Below are 20,780 nucleotides of genomic sequence, written 5' to 3'. Positions count from 1 at the left end.
AATTTTGACTGACTGAAAATGGAGTCCAAAATTGTTTGTCTCCTTAAAATGGAGTAGCAGCACAGCAGGTTAATTCACCAAGAATATGGCTGAGCAACTCTTCATTCAAATTTATTCCAATCAGATCATACTTCATAACAACAGTTCATCTATTGTAACTGAAATGCCAGGCTTCTGCATAGCAGTATCAACACGTTGGGTGCAGGGAGGGGAGAACAGAGTGCTTTATCAGAGAGTCTCACTTCTGTTTGTTTCTGATTTCAATATTCATGATGGGCTGACAAGTTTATTGTTTCAGTTCTGAGAATGAAAAATGTGAAAAAGGCTTGTGGGAACATAGATCCTGAAGAGATTTCACTTTCACATTTTGCGGATTCAACTTACATTCTTCAGCACCCCCATAGAAACAATCAGCCTTACAAATACACAGGGGAAGTTTCAAGCTTCACTCTATTGTAACAACATGTCAACCAGAGAGTCATTACTGAGCAGATAAAGGGGATGCAGTTAGTTAGATCTGAAGGTCTAAGGACTGAAAGGGATGCATAAAAGCTGCAGCTGAAACTAGAATTGCAATCATTCAGAAGAACAAGGTGAAAATGGAGGCTGTGATAACATGATAAATGGAACTGATCATATCCATGACAGTCTTTTGATCTTCAAAAGCCCAGTGGGCTTGAATTTTGCTGATAAAGCTTGCTGTAATTACTTCATGTCATTCAAACTCTATGCAGCATAGGACAGGAGAAGGCTGCAGGTGATATTGTTAAGGAAAGCAAGGGCTTGCATGCCTTCTGCTCACCTTTGCATCCAAACTGACAGGGAAAAACAGGCTGCAACTGATGAGATTTGCACTGACAAGAAGTTTTTTACCATTTCTTATGGTCCTGGGATTTCTTGGACTTTCAAATAGCTTTTGGAAATACAGCTCATGTATCTTTTAGACACAGCACATTTCAGTGAAACTTAACTACTTCAGATCAGTGAGGAAAATAGGAATTCTACGCCATTAAGTATGTTCTACTGCTGTGAGTTTTTAAGGCCTGTTTTGATTTGCCACAGCTATTTGATCTTCATCTTCTAATCTTGATTTGTCGAAGCATGGTTGGAGTAAGCAGAAGCACATGAAAGCAGTCTCTTCTCTACAAAAAGCTACAGCAGGAACTTCTGTATATGACATCGGTAATCACTGAATCAGCTCAGCAGCTCCCTGCAGCTGCTCTACTTAACTGGCTTTTCATACAGGGCAGTCAAATACCACTGGCCACAGACAGGTCTGGCAGCAGCAAGATCCTAACTCATGAATATCATCTGAATCCTTTGAGGATCCAGAAGGGGTTTTCTGAAAAGGAATAAAACAATTTTGGGTGAAAGGCACTGCAATGGGAAGCCAGCTGCTCCTCAAGGGTTGCCTCCTGCCCACACAGGCAAAACTCACACCAAAAAGGAAGGACAAGGATTTAAAATGTTAATCAAGAACTTCACCCCACAGATATCCTGGGAACAAATATTGTATTTGAGTAGTATTCCGTATCTTCTTTGCCCAGCTATTTTTATAGAAATCTTAAGAGAGAAAATCTCAAAATGCAGACCTTCTGTGAGGTAGAGATGAATCAGAAATACTGTCTAGAAGAGTTCTGTCATCTCCCTACGGCAAAGAAAAACTAAGTTACATCATTTCAGAAACTGATAACACATATTTTTTATGTCTGATATGAAGAGAGGGAAGAGCAAATCCAGCAGCACCGCTGTTGTTTATTCCCTGTAGCAGCAATAGGCAGATATTCGGATGCAAACAAGAACAGTGATCCTTAAAGAGATGATTAAACAAACTTGTTCTATCTAGGGAGCCCCTAGAAAACACGAATTCTGGAAACTGCAATTCCTGTGGGGAAAAAAAATAAATCACTCCTATGTCCACCATAAGACAAACAGGAATAAGTTGACATATTTCATGTTTCAGCATTTTAAAATGTGTAGAAGTTCATCATGGTCAGCCAAGTTGTGATAACTGGAAGTTCAGTCATGACAGTCACTGTAACATTTGGCCAACAAGGAATCTGAAATTATGAACGTATGCCACAGTGCATGTCATGTGCAAAGCAAATGTAATTTCCTTCTGAAAATAACCCAGTCTTCACAAGGATTGTGCCAAAGAGCATAGCAAGCTCACATAAGATTACTAAGAAAAATCATGTTTTAAGCCATGTACGTGTGTAAAACAAAAACTAAAAAAGGATTTTTTCCCCAACTAATAAACTTTCTATGCTGATATAAATTGAAAATTAAATATGACATATTAGGTCAAAATAAATCTTCCCACCTGTAAAAGGAGATTAATATGAGGGTTTATCCCTGAAGTAGAGTATGAAAAAAAAGGGGGGGAATACTATACATTTGTTGTCTTTTAGTCAATCTAAACCATGAAGTCACACCATTTATACTATTCTGAATATTGCTAGAGTGTGCTGCACCAGTCATCAGTAGTGCAAAAAACATAATTGCAGAAGAACTGTAAGGTGTACACGTCAATATGAGGCCTTCATATTAGAAGTGGAATTACTTCACGTGTAGGTTAGCAAAATGAATAGATACACTGGACACTGTTCAATGTTATTTCAAAACAAATGAGAATTAAGATTCAGTACAAAAGGATCTTCATGCAATCTGAAACAAAATTACTATTTCTGCTGCAATGTCAACTAATACCATCTCTCTCAGACTGCCGTCATAATCATTGCTATGTCGGCTAAAGCACATCTACATAACACCAAAATGACCAGAGCAATATACAGACTGGAAAGAGATAATTTGGAAGTCATGTGTCAGAAAGTGAATAATTTAATCTGAATGTGATGCATTTCATAGAAAATCCTTAGCTTGTTTGAACTTGTACAGTTTGACTGCTTATAGATTGTTTATTTACCATGTATGTTTTCTTCTATATCTAAAGCAAAGCTTGTATGGAATTTGTTGGTAACCATTTCCTGTAAGAATACTTTCAAAGTCGTCCTCCAAAACTTAATATCTCCTGAAGCCACCAGCAGATGCTGTCACTGAAATTGCCTAAGAAGAAGCTTGTTTTTATTGGTAGCTCTTCTAAATAGATTTCATGCATCAATAGAAAAGTCTTTTTCTACTCAATTTTCTTACCGGGAATTATTCACTGGGTCTTGCTTACTAATTGTCTTTCCATAAACAAAATGTTTAAAATGTCAAACATTATGAGGAAGGTCACTGCATGTTTTAGTGCCTTGCATTTGGGTAGTTGCACTAAGCTGTGTCAGCGATTTCACAGATTTTTCACTCAATTTCCAGGCCAGCGTAAGTTCATAGAAACATAAAAATGAAGATATAAAAACTTCTCTTTTCACTGAGAATAAAAAACAACTCTTGAGAAGATGATAAGCCATAATAAAGGGAGGCAAGGCAGGAAGACCTCTCAAGAAGGAAAAGCTGTTACAAAGCAGAGCTGAGCAAAAGCACCACACACCATAGGGCAGAAAGCTAAAATGATACTGTGTCCTGCAGGCTGGAAGCACTAAGCATGACACCAAATGCCCAATCTTCTGGGAGTCTCTGATACAAAAACTCAACTAATGCAACCATTGCCTGTTTGGGCTTGACTTCAAATTCCCATCTATTTTATTAAGCCCTTCTCATTTGATCTTTAGTCATGTATGCCTCTGCAGTTTACAACAAAATGGAAGAATTTCTGTCTTGTCATTGCCAGTGTACTTTGCCCTGTCTTATAGCTGGCATTATTCTGACAAGAACACATTCAGAAAACAGCAGATGAGGCAAAACTCTGCAGTTTGATACTAATCCTAATAAAATCCAAGGAAGAGCAATACAACTGTTACAGTAATAGTCTTTTAGTATTCTGATGATTCAATAGTGGAATGGACTGAGTTAAAATCCCAGACATCAATAACTTGTCTGAGGGACTGCAGGATTTAAACCTCACAATCGATCAGGCCACCAGAACTGGAAAATTGGAATGTGCCTTGTAATAACTCAGTGGACTGAAATGCACAAGATCAGCAAGAATTTTAAATGGGTTGATCTTTATCTGTAACAGTCATTTATTTCTGTTTTTGTTATGTTTCGGTTTGGTTGTTTGTTTTTTATTTTACCTATGTCCTTCTATTATTTATCATGTGAGTAAGGTTTATTGATATTTGTGTTCTCTGTAGAATAGACAACGGAAAGAGTTGTAGGCTAATACATGTATAAAAGTACCTTATATCAACATCAGATTTGAAGTGATCTCGGTCAAAAGTGGACTTTAATAAGAACTACAGGTCTCTAAAAGAGAGGAAAGAAAGAAAGATAAGTCTAAGAAAAAGAAAGAAGGGAAAGAAAGAAAAGATAAGAAAGAAAGAAAATAAAGAAAGAAAAAAGAAAGAAAGGGAAAGAATATAAAGAAAGAAAGAAAGAAAGATAAGAAAAAAAAAGGAAAAGAAAAAGAAGAAGAAAGGAAGAAAGAAAGACAAGAAAGAAAGAGAAAGAAAGAAAGTAAGAAAAAAAAAAGAAAAAAAGGAAGTATAAGGAAGACAAGAAAGAAATAAAGATAAGAAGAAAGAGAAAGAAAAAGAAGAAAGAAAAAGAAAGATAGCGAGAAAGAAAGAAAAAAAAAGGAAGAAAGAAAAATAAGAAAAAAGAAAATCCGGTTTCAGTTTTTATATAGTATCTAAGGAGGCAGAATGCTTGACTATCTAAATAGAGAAACTAAAAAGTGTCAAAAAAAATCCAAACCCTAAGTGACTAACAGAAAAGGCAAAACATACTCTTCCAGCAGGCCTACAAAAAGAGTTTGCGATAGTTGTCCTAAAGACCTTCAGAGCCTACAGCCTGAAGTCTTGGTTACAACGTCATAAAAGTTGAAGTGTTAGATGATACAAGTGCTTCTGTCTTCATTCTACCGTGGCTTTTTGTGCAGAATATCCTTCAGGAACCACCAGGACTCAAGTCCTGCCTTGCCAACAATTGCAGTTGCATTAAGACCTGCCAAATTTTGAGAATTGTTTGGCACTTTCAAATAGTCTGAGCCAGACAAGTGATTGTTGTTAGCTCTCTACATATTAAGCCAACCTGAGTGTTTGTTTTTGGTCTGCTCCTGTCAGAACTGATTTATGTGTGAAATCTCCCAACTCTCAGGGCATATATTTAATACATTTCTCCTGTGAAGTGCTTTGAATGATCTGCTAAGCAAATAGCTGTAGGGATTTCTTTAGATTCAGAGAGAATAGCTTGAATTCTCACTTCTAGAGAAACAGACCTATGTCCCAGTGATCATTACCAGTATTTGTAAATACACAAGCAAAGGGCAAGGGGATTGTATTTCATGTCAGATGTAAACTATTCACCTTCAGGGGTCAGAAAAGGATTCTCTGTTCAAGTGCTGGCTGGTATAATTGTCCAGTCTTGTTACTGCTTTTTTGGAAGGTAGCTCTTGGCAGCTGCAGGGTACAGAGGATGTGGCCAGTCAAGCATTCTGAAGTAACTTGAAAATGACATGATATGGTTTCTTATTTCCAGTTTGAGTTTGTAGCTCTTCCTCACAAAGTCAAAAATTATTGCAAGACGAATGCAACTTTATTCAGGTTCACTACAGAATGCTGAATTCTGATGTTGAATTAGGAAAACTTGCCAAAGATTTTTAGCAACTCTCAGTACAAATATAGGAGCACGTCTACTCAGAATAAGCTGTTTTAAGGACAGCCTGTTGTCATGAGGGATAATCTGCCTCAGTTTCATTCTGAAGATACAGGTGAAATGAGTACCAGTATTGCACATTCCTTCTTTCCAGAAGAATTCTGCATAACTTACTAGACATGATTATTATTGCAGCACATCTTTCTGGCCATAGATGTGATTTTAATGACATGTAAGCAAATCTTGCATCTGCTTCCTCCAAATGGGTGCTCCGCAGACTTGTGTCAGCCTTACACTCATATCATCAGCTTGCAGCACTGTCCCAGTCCTTTAGATCCTACATCATTCCTGTTGAGGGGTGAAGAAAGGATTTCCAGTTCAGACAAAAAAAATCTATTATTTCACCAATATTTATGGGTGATTGTTTAAGATGAAGAAGTATTTTCTTCACTGTCTTTCTGTGACTTTTAAATCCATCCTCTGGATAAATGACAGGGAATCAAAAATGCTTGGGGGTACCTGACTGTGAAATGCATTAACATCATGTCTCTGGGACAGGTCACAGCAAGCTCACCTGCTACTTCCCATTGAACACATGCAAAAAAAAAGAGGGCTGATCTGTTGCTTTTTAACATTATTCTCGGTGTTGCTATACTATCTTGTGGCCAAAAAGGAGGCTGCATGCCTTTGTTTTAGATATTGCATAAATGCAGTAAAAGTTATAGTATTTTCTAGAAAGTCTGTAATGTAATAGCAAGCTAAATACAAAGTAACGCAAAGTAATTATTATCTCGTTTATCCAGCTTGGATTCTGAACCTACACCATTCTCTAGGGGCCACACAAGGAATGCGTGGCAGAGTCACAAATTAAAACAGATTTTCTGAGTCCTGTGCAAGACCTTACTCACAAGGCCAGCCTTTCTTTCTCTGTACATATCAACAACAGTAAGTTTTGAGTTGCTGTAAGTACTGAAGAATCATGCAATTTGCAAGTCACGGTTTTCCTGACTGGTTTTTGTTTATGAAAGACAATGCCTACAAAAGGTCAGCCAAAAAATAGATAAGTAAAGTATGTGATGATAGAAACAGTCACTGGAGACAGAACTGTCTGGCACGGAATAAAAACCCATACCAGCAAATCATCCCATTAGTACAAATACACATGCTGTTCTTTGATAACATCTCAGTGTGTAGGGACAATCTTATTCCAAAAGTTAAATCATTCAAATGATGGATTACTTCAGATAAAAGGAGGAAGGAAACTAAATGTAAATTTAAATGTGTGGGATTTTGTATTTGTAAATGTTAAATTCTGAGGCTAGAAAAATCTATCATGAAAGCACCAGGTGAACTGGACTGTCTTTAACAACAAATAAGTCACATTCTATGAAGGTGGTAAATGGGTAAAGGTACATTTATGCATTTCATTTGAACAGTAAGTAATATTTCAGCTTTTTTTGCAGCAGTATTGTGAGATGAATTGCAGTGATTTTATTTTCCAGACTGTAACAGGGAGGAGAACCTCTTGCCTCCAGCATTGGTAGGCACATCATTGGGAGGGTATTCCAGCATTGCAGCAGCCATGTGTTCAGTGGGACTGGCCAGTCTGACAAGGAGGCAAGGAGCCAGGCCAGGCAGATGCATGGGTTTCACTAACTGCACTGCAGACAACAGAAGCCAGGCAGGAAACCAGGATTCTGGAGCTGTCATGGACAAAGCAGTAAAAGCAACAACAGTAGGAATTAGAGGAAAAACAGCAAAATACATGATTCACCTACAAGACCAACAAGAGCTTTGAGTTTGCTTAAAAACAAATTGTGGAGGCTCTCCATTTAGTCACACCTGAAGGCCAGAGGAGGTTTCAAGCTCTCTTCCACTCTGGCTTCCTAAATTTCAGATATGTCTGTTTTGAGATGTTCAGATCTTCATTTATTATTTTAGTCTTTCATAGGCAGGTAAGAGATGTTGAAGTAAGTGCTGGGCCGAATCTGAACAGGACATTGTTTTAGTTTTTTCTTCAGCCAAATACAACTAAAGGTAGGCTAAAATAAGGAGGGGAAATATAAAGGAGTTAAGTCTGTGATGTTTTCTACAATAGGCCACTCAATCTCATAAATATCCACCAGCCATTAAGAAGGAGAAAAGACATTTACGGCATTGCACAACAGCAAGCAATTAATGACAGTTTACTTCCAGTGTCACAGTGCTGATGAGCTCCTCATTTGAATGCATTTTGCAAGGGCAGATTGCTGTCTCAGACAGAAGTCAGCAAGGTGGGATTTCAATACATCAGACCTATCACTGAAAATATCTATACGCTCTTTCCAATCTGTTGATTAATGGAGTTACTATCAAGCTGGATGGCACTACTCAGGAAACAGAGAAGGCACGGTGTTACATATCTAAGTCAGTAACAGCCTGAGACAGAGAATGCTGCTGTCTCCTTTCCATACATAAATTTGGTGTTTCTTATGCCTTTTCATCCTGTTATCGGTATTTTTGCTTCATAGTTGTTTATTTCATGCTCCACTGGTGCCATTCTAACACTCCTGAAGCAATTTACTGTTCTGGCACTTCCATGAAAGACAATCAAACACAGGCCTATGTGATCTTTCTTGGTATCCTGTGGTCTGACAATCTGGGATCAATTCACTTGAAAAGAAATCCATAGCTCCTTGGGTGACAGCTGAAAAGACAAACAAACACAAAAAACATACTGTGAAGGGAACTGAATCCAAAATGCTGACATTTCTCAGCTCAGCTGTAGTTTGGAAACATTGATTTTCTGGTGACTTACTGAGTGTCCCAATGGAGAGCCCTTCTTTCCTTCCTGCTCCTTTTGTGTCCTTAACCAAGAGAAGTGCCCAAGATATTGCTGGTCTTCTTTGTGACATGAGTTTATAGCTGGCTCATGTTCAACCTGGTGTCCAGCAGGAGCTCCAGGCCTCTTTTGTTAAAACTGCTTTCCAGTCACTTGGCCTCACATCCTATGCTAGTGTATGGGGTTACTACTCCATGTGCACAGGATTTAGCATTTCCTGTGGACAAAATTAAGGAGATTCCTGTTGGATCCATGCTCTATCTTGCCAGGATTTCCCTGAAAGGCAGAACATTGATTGTGCCTATCAATTGCTGGCTCACCCCTTCTTCTACTTCCTCTGAAGTTCTGCGTATCTCCCAGCTCGAAGAAAGCTGCACTGTATCGCTTCATTCCAGTCATTAGTGAAGATGTTACAGAGGATTGGACTCCATCCTGACCCCTGGAGCACACTACTAGTGACCTCAGTGGGGTTTTATGCCCACGACTTCTTAAGCCCAGCAGTTCAGCCTGTTCTCAGGTCACCTTACTGTCTACTTATCTAACTGGTACTTTGTCAGCTTGAGTATGTGGGATGCTATGAGTGATAGAGTCAAAAGCCTTTCCAAACCTAAGATGAACATTATCTGCTGCCCTTAACTTGTCCAGCAAGCCAGTCATCTCATCACAAAAGGCTATCAGGTTGCTCAGACATGATTTCTCCTTCATAAACCTGAGCTGACTACTGTCAAACACATTCAGACTGTCACTGCACTCATCCTGATGTAGATAAGAACCCCCCTCTCTGCCTGTAACTGCAGCCACAGATCCTCGGTTTCTTATTGTTATGATATTTTCCTGTACATTTTGATCAGATGATGCCTATCTGCAAGGAAATCTATTGGGAAAGGGAAATGTGAAGATAAACTGAAATTTTACAAAGAAATGTCCAGGGACTTAGAAGGAAATCACATACAATGAGATATTCAGATAACTGTTGGTAAGACACACAAGAAATCAGATCCAGCAAGTAAATAAATAGATACTGTCAAATACTACAGACTCTTATAAATGAATTTACTTCATCCCTTTTTTGAAACTAAATAACACAACCAAAAACTGTATTTATTCTCTTCATGTTCAAAGTTTTCACTCATTTCAAAGCTCAAGATCTCTGTTCTTCCTGAAATCACACCTATCCTCTATCCAGTTCACTTTGCATGGGCTTCATTCTGTAATCAGTCTTGCCCAATTTATGCAGGGTTTATTCTGTGCCTGAAAAGAAAGGCAGAACACCACGAACTACGTGAAAACACCTCCTCTCTTGTTTTATTTTCTTTGTAGATATCATAGAGTAGATTGGAATATGGAAGGTCTGATAAAGGTCTGATCTAGAAAGCAATTGCAGCTTGTCTGGGAACCTCAACACAAGTTTATCCAGCAGAGAGGATGAAATGACAACAGGCTCAAACAAGCAAACAAACAAACAAGCCCAACAGAATTAAAACTCTTCTGTTTATCATTTGGATTCCAAAAGGAATCTAGAAATCTTGAATTTAAAGCAGACTTTGGGTGACCTGCTGAGGAGTGAAGAGTCAGGCAGCCAAAACAGCCAGCAACTAAACAGAAAGACAATTAATATTCTTTGAGTGCTACACTAGTGTTGCCGCCTTTCCACAGGGAGTTTCACCTTTGGCTTTGAAATACAAACAGACCCATGTGGAAAATTTCCTCTTATTCTAAAGCTTCTGGCTGTGAATGTGATCACATTTGCTCTCCCTTTCCCTGATGCACACTGATTTCAAAAGGAGAATGATAAAGCACAAGGCCACCAGCAAAGCTGAAAAACTTTCAAAAACCAAACCAGAATTTGTTAAAAACAAATCATAGTATCATAGAATGGCTTGGGTTGGAAGGGACCCTGAGGACCATCGAGCTCCAACCACCCTCCCACAGGCAGGGCGACCAACCTCCATGTCTGGCACTAGACCAGATTGCCCATGGCCCCATCCAACCTGGCTTTGAACAGTTTGAGGGACGGGGCATCCACAGCATTAAGTCAAAGCTAAATTTGTGGAAGATACAAAGAAATCAGTCAGTGCTTGATTTTTGTTATTTATCTACTGTAAAATCTTTCATGGTTGTCTGACAGAAAAAGGGGCTGTACAGAACTGATAAAATAACACAGTATAAGGAGAAAGATCATTATCTCAACCCTTTTAAATTGAATCCTGCTAACACTTGGCATGCAAGCTGAAAAAACAAAGACCTGAATGCCAATATTTGTTAATCATTTAAATTCACTAAATCCTTTGTGTGTTGGGAGAAACAGAGAACAAAATTAAAGCACACATTTATATATACAAACTTGTCAAGACCCAAGGATGAATTTTAAAAACTCTCTTGTGTTGTACAGTACCACATTATAAAAAAGAATCTGAACAATATTCCTATATTTCCCTGTAACTCATAATGGAAATGGACTCCTGCTGTGTGCCTCTACTCCAGCATTTGTATCGCTTCACTTGTTGTAGAAGAGTCTTCCTGTCCACACAGAACCAGACCATAACTGATCTCCGTCCATTAGCTTGCAGTCTTCTCACACAATCACAGTTCTGATGGAATATAATGTCCTGGAGCAGCAGCCTCTGACACAGGGAAATGAAAAGCTGGGAATACAGATGTGGCAATCATGACCTGTCTCATGGAGATAAAGTGCAGATGTTTGCTGGTGGTCAAGGAATATGGCCGATTGGAAACCAGAGAAAATTTGTATCTGATAAAACTGATGGTTCCAGTAGGAATACATCTGTATGATACAAAGTGTAGAGGCAGATACTCAAGCAGTAAATCTGAGACATGTCACTGCAAATATGAGCTCATTATCTCTGCAGAGGAAAGACTGATGCAGAGGTATGCCTGAGCTCAGATAACGTTATCTCTTTTGAGTGTTTTGCCAATCTGGTGGCCCAGTATCTACCTGCAGCTCAGAAAGAGTTTCTTTGTCCTTTGTAAAGGCCATGGGCCACAAAGTTATCTACAGACAACATTGATGTGTTCTCTGCTATAAAACCAAGGTTAAGAGAAAGAGGAGAGCCTTTCACTGAGTGGCTCAAGAGGACAAGAAATAAGATGCAGGTTACTACACAGATGGCCAAGGTTTTTGCTTGCCAAGTTCAGGTCTAATGCATGGGCACCCAAGCTTTTGGCTTGCCTGAGGCACACTGGGTGAAGACTAATTGTCTTGAGCTGCATATAAAATACATAATATAGTTAATACCTCTAAGTAACAAAACTTGTATTTTATATATATATACACACACACACATATATATATATTACAACATTAAAAAAGGGGGGCAACAAAACCATAAAACCAGATGGATATTTTACTTTATTTTTGTGAAACTAAGGCAGAAGTCTGGACCGATGGAAGCTGCAAGTCTTAGTGAGTTATCAAGGTGCTTATCACAGATTTTGTCTTCATAAAACATTCCTTGATACGCACAAAATCTGGTAGCATGTTTTTGAATATAATGTCTTTTCAAATTGTAATCTTTGAAAACTGACAATTTCCTTATAAATTAAGCATAGTACCATATTATTTGTCTTGACAAAAAAGTACTCACCTGTCCATTTTTTACTGGATTCTTTTCCTTCATCCAGGACTTTTTTTGGTTAGGGGTCCTGTTTTCTTTTGAGATGACATTAGGTAGACTGAAGTATTATTATAAGCAGGCATTGTGTTTTACTCACCAAGTGGCACAAGCACACATAATGTGTAATACACACGGGGTTCAATTTGACTGAGTGTGTGTGGCAGCCACTGGAACCAGCACTGAATTGCTCCACACCCTCCTCTTTTCCTGGTTTCAGCTCAGTCAGTGCCAATATGGCGCTGATGTTTGGATGTTGCTGAGGAATGGGAGTACACCCAGGGTTGGGCTGGGTTGCATGACAGGGCAGAGATGCTGCCATGAAGGCATGGGGTGGCTACAGGATGGGCTGAACCAGGCTGCATGTGGCCTGTGGGCTGCAAGTTGAATGTGGCTGGTCTAAATGACTGGTTTTGTTTTCCTCCATTTGTGAATTACCCTCACTGAAAACCATGATCTTGCGAAGTGGAAAGGATGCTGTAAATATTCAGCTTCACTACTTCAGAGCACAGTAGCTGAACACTGAAAGAGCTTTTAGTAGAACTTTATGACATAGCATGGTCCGTTCTGATAGAGGTCTTCCGGCCAAATTGGGCTGTCCAGGAGAGAGATCAAACAATAATAAAACAGCGGCTCCTGAGGACTTTTTCTATCACTGGAAGAAAAAAGCTGAGGTTGAATTAAATACAGAATAGCCTAGTTCTTCACTGCTGGTATTTTCCAGTTTCCTTAGTGAAATGATTCAAATTCTGACCCTCAAGGGAAGTAATAACAAACTACAACTTCTGCTTTGAAGATTAAGGAGACATATCCCCAGGGTAAAATCTGAGGACACACTGCTTCACAAACAAGGTGAATATTCAGGTTGTCTTTGTTACCTGTGATCTTAAGAGATGACCCTGGGCAATGACCAGCTTTGCTTCAAGCACTGCTTGTTATAATGGCAGCACCCTACAGCTACTTGCCATGGCAGAAACATAGGCAGAAGCTTAGAAAGGAGTCACAATTGTAAGTCATTTATTCAACTTCAGATCTCACTTTTTTTTTTCCTTTTCTTTTTGTTTCTCAAAAATTAAAGCAAGAAAGATACAAAACCTGTGCAATTAGGCTTCCTCATTTAAATAAAATTATATTACAGTTCCTTAACAGTTTAATCAGTAGTTTTTAGCTAACCTGCTAATCTGCTATGCATCCTCACAGGTTAAATTCAAACAAAACAAAGCAACACAAACACACAAAATCCTATTCATTGCCTCTCAAAAAACAAAACAAAAAAACCAAACCAAAGCAAAGCAAAAACAAAGCAATAACTGTAGATAAATAGACCTAAGAATGTTTCATTGCTTTTGTGCAGTAAGTATACAGGTTTTGTTTATACAATGACTGCTATCATACCTGGTTTGTTTGCTTCAGCAACATCCTTCAATAATATCACAAGTGTGATACAGATAGACTGTAGCTGTCTAGCCATATTTAGGAGGTATTCTAAAATGATATTGAAGCTGATTTGTCCTGGTACTTTGGAGTTTCTTAAGTATGCCATTCTGGGATGGAACCATGCTTGGTTTAGCTACTATTATACCTGTACTATTCAGAAAAATCATTGCCTCGTAAATGAAAGAAAAATGCTAGCTATAGATATAGATATAAATGTTATCCCATTTATATCTTCATACAGAAGACTCGATTCATGACTTTTCAAGAGACCACAGAGAATTTAATGTCTGTTGCTACTCTAGCTGTCCTTTTAGTTTGTATTGAAGACAGTGCAACATTTGCTTTCCTTCAGTGGGGGATCTTTCCCAGTACTCCACAACATGTGAAAGATAACTGAGAGTGGCCTTGTTTAGACATACATCATCTGCCTCTAAGGTCCTCTGAGCTTCGATGGGTTGAGTTCCCATTAAGAACTAGGATTAAGTCATACTAAGAGGAATAAACAAAAATATGTTGTGGTAGCAACAGTAATGGGAAGATGGTTGGACTAGATGACCTTGTAGGCCTTTTCCAACCTTGTGATTCTATGATAATACGGCCCAAGCTTGGAAAAAAAAGCAAGTTTTGAAAAGCAAGTTCCTGCTTTACAAACATTTTCAAACTTATGGGTGCTTTTTTTTTTTTTTTTTTGACATCTTATTAACAGCTATTTCTCCAAAAAAGATTAGATTTCTTAAAAAGAAAATTAAACAGGGCATCAAGATTGATGAGCTTCTTTTGTAAAATGTGACTCTGTGGCAATGCTATGAATTTGCTTTACCTTCTGTTGGAGATCAATCCTCCCTCAGGTCAATACAAAAGATTTCTGCTACAAGGGTTCTAAGAGGCTATTTCAGGCCTCAGCCAAAATAAATCATAAATCAAGAAGTCTATCTGTCACTGCTTCTGAAATGAAGTTAATTCTACCAGCCAGAAATGATAAATAGAAGTGCTTGGGGTTAAATCTGTTAAACAGTCTCTAGCCTTTGTAATCATTTTCAGTTCTTTTAAAATTGTTCTGAACTTTAATCAATGGACAGCCTTTCTCTCCTGCTGTTTTCTTCTAAAGTGATCTTTTATTTACTTTTGAACAAGGCCACGATGCTTTAGCAATCCTTACAGAGGCAGTCACAGTGAGTTCTGCTTGATGTGTATTCTCTCCATTTGCCTGTTTATATAGTGCCAAAGCCACAGAAATGATCCAAGGGATGGAACACCTCTCCTACAAGGACAGGCTAAGAGAGCTGGGGCTGTTCAGCCTGGAGAAGGCTCCAAGATGACCTGATAGTGGCCTTTCAGTATCTAAAGGAGAGCTACAGGAAAGAAAGGGACAGACTCCTTACCAGTCTGTGACAATAGAACAAGGGAAAATGGCTACAAGTCTGAAGAAGGTAGATTTAGATAGAGTATAAGGGAAAAATCCTTTACAGTGAGGGTGGTGAGGCACTGGAACAGGTTGCCCAGTGCTGCAGTTGATTCCCTGTCCTTGGAGACTTTTAAGGTGAGGCTGGATCAACCTGGGCAACCTGATCTGGCTGTGCATGTCACTGTTCATTGCACAGGAGTTGGACTAGATGACATTTAAGGGTTCCTTCTGACTCTAAGGATTCTATAATTCAAAGAAGATGCATCAAAATGTGTTCTCTAGCACGGCAGCTGCTCAAGGCCACGTTATCAGAGATTGGGGATGGACGTTTGATGTAACAGCAGAAGACTGAGGAGCACATGATCCCACTGTTGATATACTCAGTAGGGAGCAACAGAATACACTGCAGTGCACACTCTCTCCTACAAGGAGACACTGTAGGTAGATGCATTTCCCCAAACACCAGCTCAGTATCAGCCGGCTAGGAAACACTCATTGTCTAAGGCAGGTCTTTGACTGTGTTAGTTCAGCACTTTACTGTGCTGTATCTTCCTATACTGCTGACTTTGTTGGAATTTTCGTCTAACATCAACTGCAAATTTAAACAGACTGAAATATTGCAGATGACAGCAGTGCAAGATGCCCTATCTCCTCAGAAACAGGTCTGCTTATGTGTGGCCAAACTGCCTTTATTTTTTCCTCTGTTACAGTTTTCTAGCTGAGATCAACTAGGTAGTCTATCTTGGCAAAGCCACTGCACTTACTGTGAAATCTGAGGAATTAACCACAGGCAGTGTGTGATCCCTTCAGATAAGGGATTCTCTCTTAATCCCAGCATGCAGCGAGGGGGAAATTTGAGGGGAAAAAAAAGAAACCAACAAAGCATGTATACTGAAAATTAATTCATGACTCTTCAAATACATTACTCCCACTGTCAAGATCCTTCATCTCCTTTCTTGAAAAAAACTCCTACACATGCCATGAGCAGATTTACAGCAATGGAAATCTGGGTATTGATCACTGAATGCTTATTTGCTGACTTGCCAGGGACTGATTTTTCTTCCCTCCTGGGTGATGATAAGAACAGGAAATTGTAGGAGATTGTAGATTCATTTTCCATCATCTCACATACAACCAGTGCTGAAGACTTGTATTATGTACACATATTCTTGGCTTCCCTTGACAAGAGATTTTTTAACATGGAATTAAATGAACTTAAATGATGACACAGCTATCTACACCATATTCTCTAGTTCAGAGGTATTGGTGCTAGAGAAATATTTCCATCTCTTTTTCTGCTCTGAATGGTTGGTGGGGAATGAAGACTTCTGCAGAAGACAACCCAGAACGTGCAAACATTCCCCGGTATAAGCTCAGAGATAGTGTTATTTCATTAAGAGATGCAGAAAGCACCCGTGCTTAAAGAAAATGGATTTTATACCAATAGCCTCTGAAATACACAGCAAGAGATGGGAAAAAGTTCTTCCATTGCTGACTCCGCCAGCTTTCAGCCAACTCCATATGCTCTACATCTTTTATCAGCAGTACTCCCAGATGTGTGTGAGAAAAAAGAAATCTAGTCACTACCATTGAGAATACTGCCATGAAACAGAAAAACTGATGGAAAACCTGAGACACCTTCAGGAAGCAGAATCACCTGTGGAAGGAGGTTATGTCCAAACGCAAACATTCAAACTGCAGCTAGAAGCCTTCTGTCATGAGAAAGACAGCTACAAGAGCAAGAGGAGAGAGAAGATAGCAGTGAAACACATACAGCCGCAAAAGAAGAAAAGCAGATGACAGAAGAGTGTATGAAAGGGAACAAGAACAGAGAAAGAACTGAGACAGGAGGTAAACATTCAGATGTGCTGGCTGTGTTCCCTCCCAACCTCATACCCACTCCATCCTACTTGCTAGAGTGGTAGCATGAGAAATATAAGTGGTGTTGATGCTGAATGAATAGGCTCTATTCAGCAATTGGTAATATATTCCTGTGTTAATAGTCAACACTATTTAAGACACAAAATGATACAGCAAAATACTCCACAGGTTGCTAGGATGAAAATGCAACCCTGCCAGACCCAATAGGATTTTCACCACTTTTCCGTGCCACCTACTTCATGCTCCAGTCCCACACCATCCAACACATCCTCACTAACCACATCTACTCCCTTCTACACAGGTGCCATTCCTTTAGCCTATAGGCCAATCTGCAAAGTCCACTGTTCACCTCCACTCTCCATCTGATTTTTGCACAGGCTGTATGGGACTATTAAAGAGTGAGCAAATCTTGTTGATCCACTGCCCAGCTCTTCAGCCAACAAATGCTCTCCTGGATGGGACATTGGGAGTCTTGGATGGTGTGATATTGCTGCTTTTGCACTGTCATGGTAGCATTCAACAACAGCTACTCTTTTTGACCTGTGGCAATCCCAGAATGGAATGGTCCTCTGGGGGATCAGGCAAGGCAGACAGCTATTGAATTTTGTCTGTACCCATCACTGATGCACCTAAAGCCCTTTGGATCCTTTCTGGGCCCTTGAAGTACTCTCCCCTTGGGTGGTCTCTGTCAGGGTTGTATAGAGCTTCCAGGCTGTACTCAATTGGATGTTTTTTCTACTTGTTCCCAGTTAGGCTCATCTTAGCCTGGACAACACGGACAAATCAAACAGTAAAAAGGGAAAAAAGTAAGTGAAGAATAATTCAGCCCATTTTATAGATGAAAAATTGATGCAGAGATGGCCTTGCTGGATATCACACTGGAAAACTTGGGCAGAATCAGGAATCAAAAACTTGAGTATGAACTTGGTAATGTGTACTTGTAACATTCCCACATCTTTTCAAATGTTAGAGACCTAGTTTGTTATTATTTGTTACTTGGTTTTAGTTACATACCTCTAAGTAAACAAACTAAACTAGAACCACTGTGTTCACAGAATACATTTTTCATTTTTTTGTTTTGTTTCATTTGGTTTTTTTCATGTAAAGAACAGTCCTCCTGACACCAACTAAAAGCACTGCAAGGCCATAATTGATTTTAATGGCCTTCTATGCCTCTCTACTAAAATAAAGACATTTAGGGTCATCAACAGCTGACTGAAGCCCACGTTGAATCACTTATTCAGTGTTATGTAGCTTATGGTCCACCTACCTTTTTGGATTTAGATACAACGCATTATAGCTTTAGTAAGAAATTGTTCAGTGTACAAACATACTCCGATTTCTCTCTATGTATGTGATTTGGATAACTGGCTTGTTTCTACTTCCATCAGCTCCCATCCCACATTGATGCTTCTTGTTACAGACCCAGATGGACAAGCAGCACAGCTCCTCTCCACCTTTGGGGATGCTTGTGGACAGTATCACTTCCAGGGTCATACAAAATTCGACAGATGACGCAATCTGCATTCTTATTTACCAGGATGGGCTACAGCCTCAGAGAAAGCATTCACATATATTATATGTACCATGACCCCTCAAGGCCATTTACTATACACAACCTTATATGGACTGCACAGGGAAGAAATAAGCATGTTCTGACAACCATTGCATTCCTTCTGTCATATCAGCAGCAACCGACCTCATATTTATCTCAGTGCCTTTGAAATGATGGAAGGTGCTGAAGGTCAAACTTGAGGTGGAACAAGAAATAGTTTTCAAAAGTTACAGACTTAAAGATATCTATCAGAATGGGTAGCAGGTATGGCATGTGTTCTAAAGGTACAACAGAAAGTCAGCAACCTACACCAAATGAGAATTATGAATTCTTCAGCCATCAAGTACAGTAATTCTAAACTTCTGAAGCTCAATATCTTGCTGTGCTACAGAGCTTGCAAAAGTGACTGAAAAAAAAGAACAGCAATTGTAATAATTCTTGATGGATGCCTCTAACGTTTCAAACTACAGAGATTGTTCTGGTCGGGCGTTGTATGGGCCAGAGGCTGGCATAAGTATGACTGTCATGATTCTTTTAACTGAAGCCTGGTGTGTATGGTTTTTTGTGTTTTTTTTTGTTTTGTTGTGCTATTGGTTGTTTGTTTTGTGTGGTTTTTTTGCAGCCTGACTCACAGTAAGTCAACCAGTTTGTTTTTAATTTAGCCCTGTTGAGGATGAACTTGCCCAGACATACTGAACTGCAGAAGTTCATACCATATCTTGAATATTTTCTTTTAAGAGATTAATCTGGCTTTGGCCCAAAGAAAGCAGGAACACCAAACAAATGTTGTCACAAACCAGTGCCCAACCTGCTGCTGAAAATCTTTTAATGGAAAAATACTGCTGAACTCTATGTTGAAGTTTTGTTAAGAAATAAATGTGGCATGCAAAGTATAAGCAATTTTGCAAGTGATCATTTTTTAATGCAATCATCCAAGGAAGAGAAATGGCTCTTGCAGATCTACTGCAGCAGTCGTTCATGAAGCGTTGTCATTTCCCACCGCCCCTTTCCTACTATGTGCAATATTGAACATATCAGAAAACGTTCAGGTTTAGGACAACAGACTGCAGACCATAAAGCAGGTGTGTCCAACCTGTTGCCCATAGGCCCCATGCAACCTTGAACAGCTAGTAAAGCAACCCCACAAGATTGTAAACCTTAATGCTACTGTGTGATTTTTAATGATGTTTTTCATTAGTTGATTGTGCATAACCCAAACATAAACACTTTGGTCACAACAACCCCAGGCAACCCTACAGGCTTGGGAAGGAGTGGCTGGAAAGCTGCCTGATGGAAAGGGACCTTGGTGTGCTGATGGACAGTCAGCTGAATATGAGCCAGCAGTGTGCCCAGGTGGACAAGAGGGCCAATGGCATCCTGGCTTGTATCAGGAATGGTGTGGTGAGCAGGACTAGGGAAGTCATCCTGCCCCTGTACTCAGCACTGGTGAGACCTCACCTCAAGTACTGTTCAGTTTTAGGCACCTCAGTACAAAAATGCCAGAAAGCATCATCTCATGCTGCACTAACTGCCTGATCCACCAAGCTAGTCTTCTCATTTTAGAAGGCTACCACATTGATCAGACAATTTCCCCTTTATCTATGATGACTATTCCCAAGTGCTATTTTATTCTTAGAAATGGTTTCCAGAAGGATCTGCTCCACCATCCCCATAAGGTAAGGCTAGTGCCACAGGTCTACCTTGCTCTTACTGAAGACAGGAGTGACATTTGCTTTCCTCCAGTCCTCAGGAGCCTCCCTGTTACCATGACATTTCAAAAGTAATCTAGAATAGACTCACAATCTACAGATTGAATGCATAAATACTAACACTGGATGATAACTTTACTTTTCTACTTACAGAATTTACAAGTTTTCTTCCTCCTCAATCTCAGTTTGTAATGTTTTGCTCTTTAAAATCCTTAGTGATTTTAAAATCCTTAGTGATTTTAAAGATCACTCACTTAGTGAGATTAAAATGAAATAAATGAAGAAACATAGCTCACAAACATCTATCATGCTGTAGGCACAATAAGAAACAGTGAATGAGAAAATATATTTTTTTCTACGTCTGTACAGTAGTTTACACAAACATGCATTATTTTTTTGTATATTTATGAACTCCTAAGTCTCTTTCTGGTAAATGAAAAAGCAAAGAAAATCCCATATTCTTTCAGTATCACAAAATGAATAGAGGGAAATACCTGGTGGCTATCTTTTTCTTGGCAGTATTCTGTTGACATCCTCTGAACAAAGGTCTACATGTACCTTAATAGTAAAATAAGGCTGTGTAAACTGAAAGACAAAGTTGTCTAGACTGGTATTCAAAATATGTCTAACCTGTGAAGAAGACAAAAGGTAAATTAAGATCCTGGGGGTAAAAAAAAAAAAA

The sequence above is a fragment of the Coturnix japonica genome, chromosome 2 (assembly GCF_001577835.2).
Source record: "Coturnix japonica isolate 7356 chromosome 2, Coturnix japonica 2.1, whole genome shotgun sequence".
Lineage (NCBI taxonomy): Eukaryota > Metazoa > Chordata > Aves > Galliformes > Phasianidae > Coturnix > Coturnix japonica.
Note: the sequence above shows the minus strand (reverse complement) of the source record.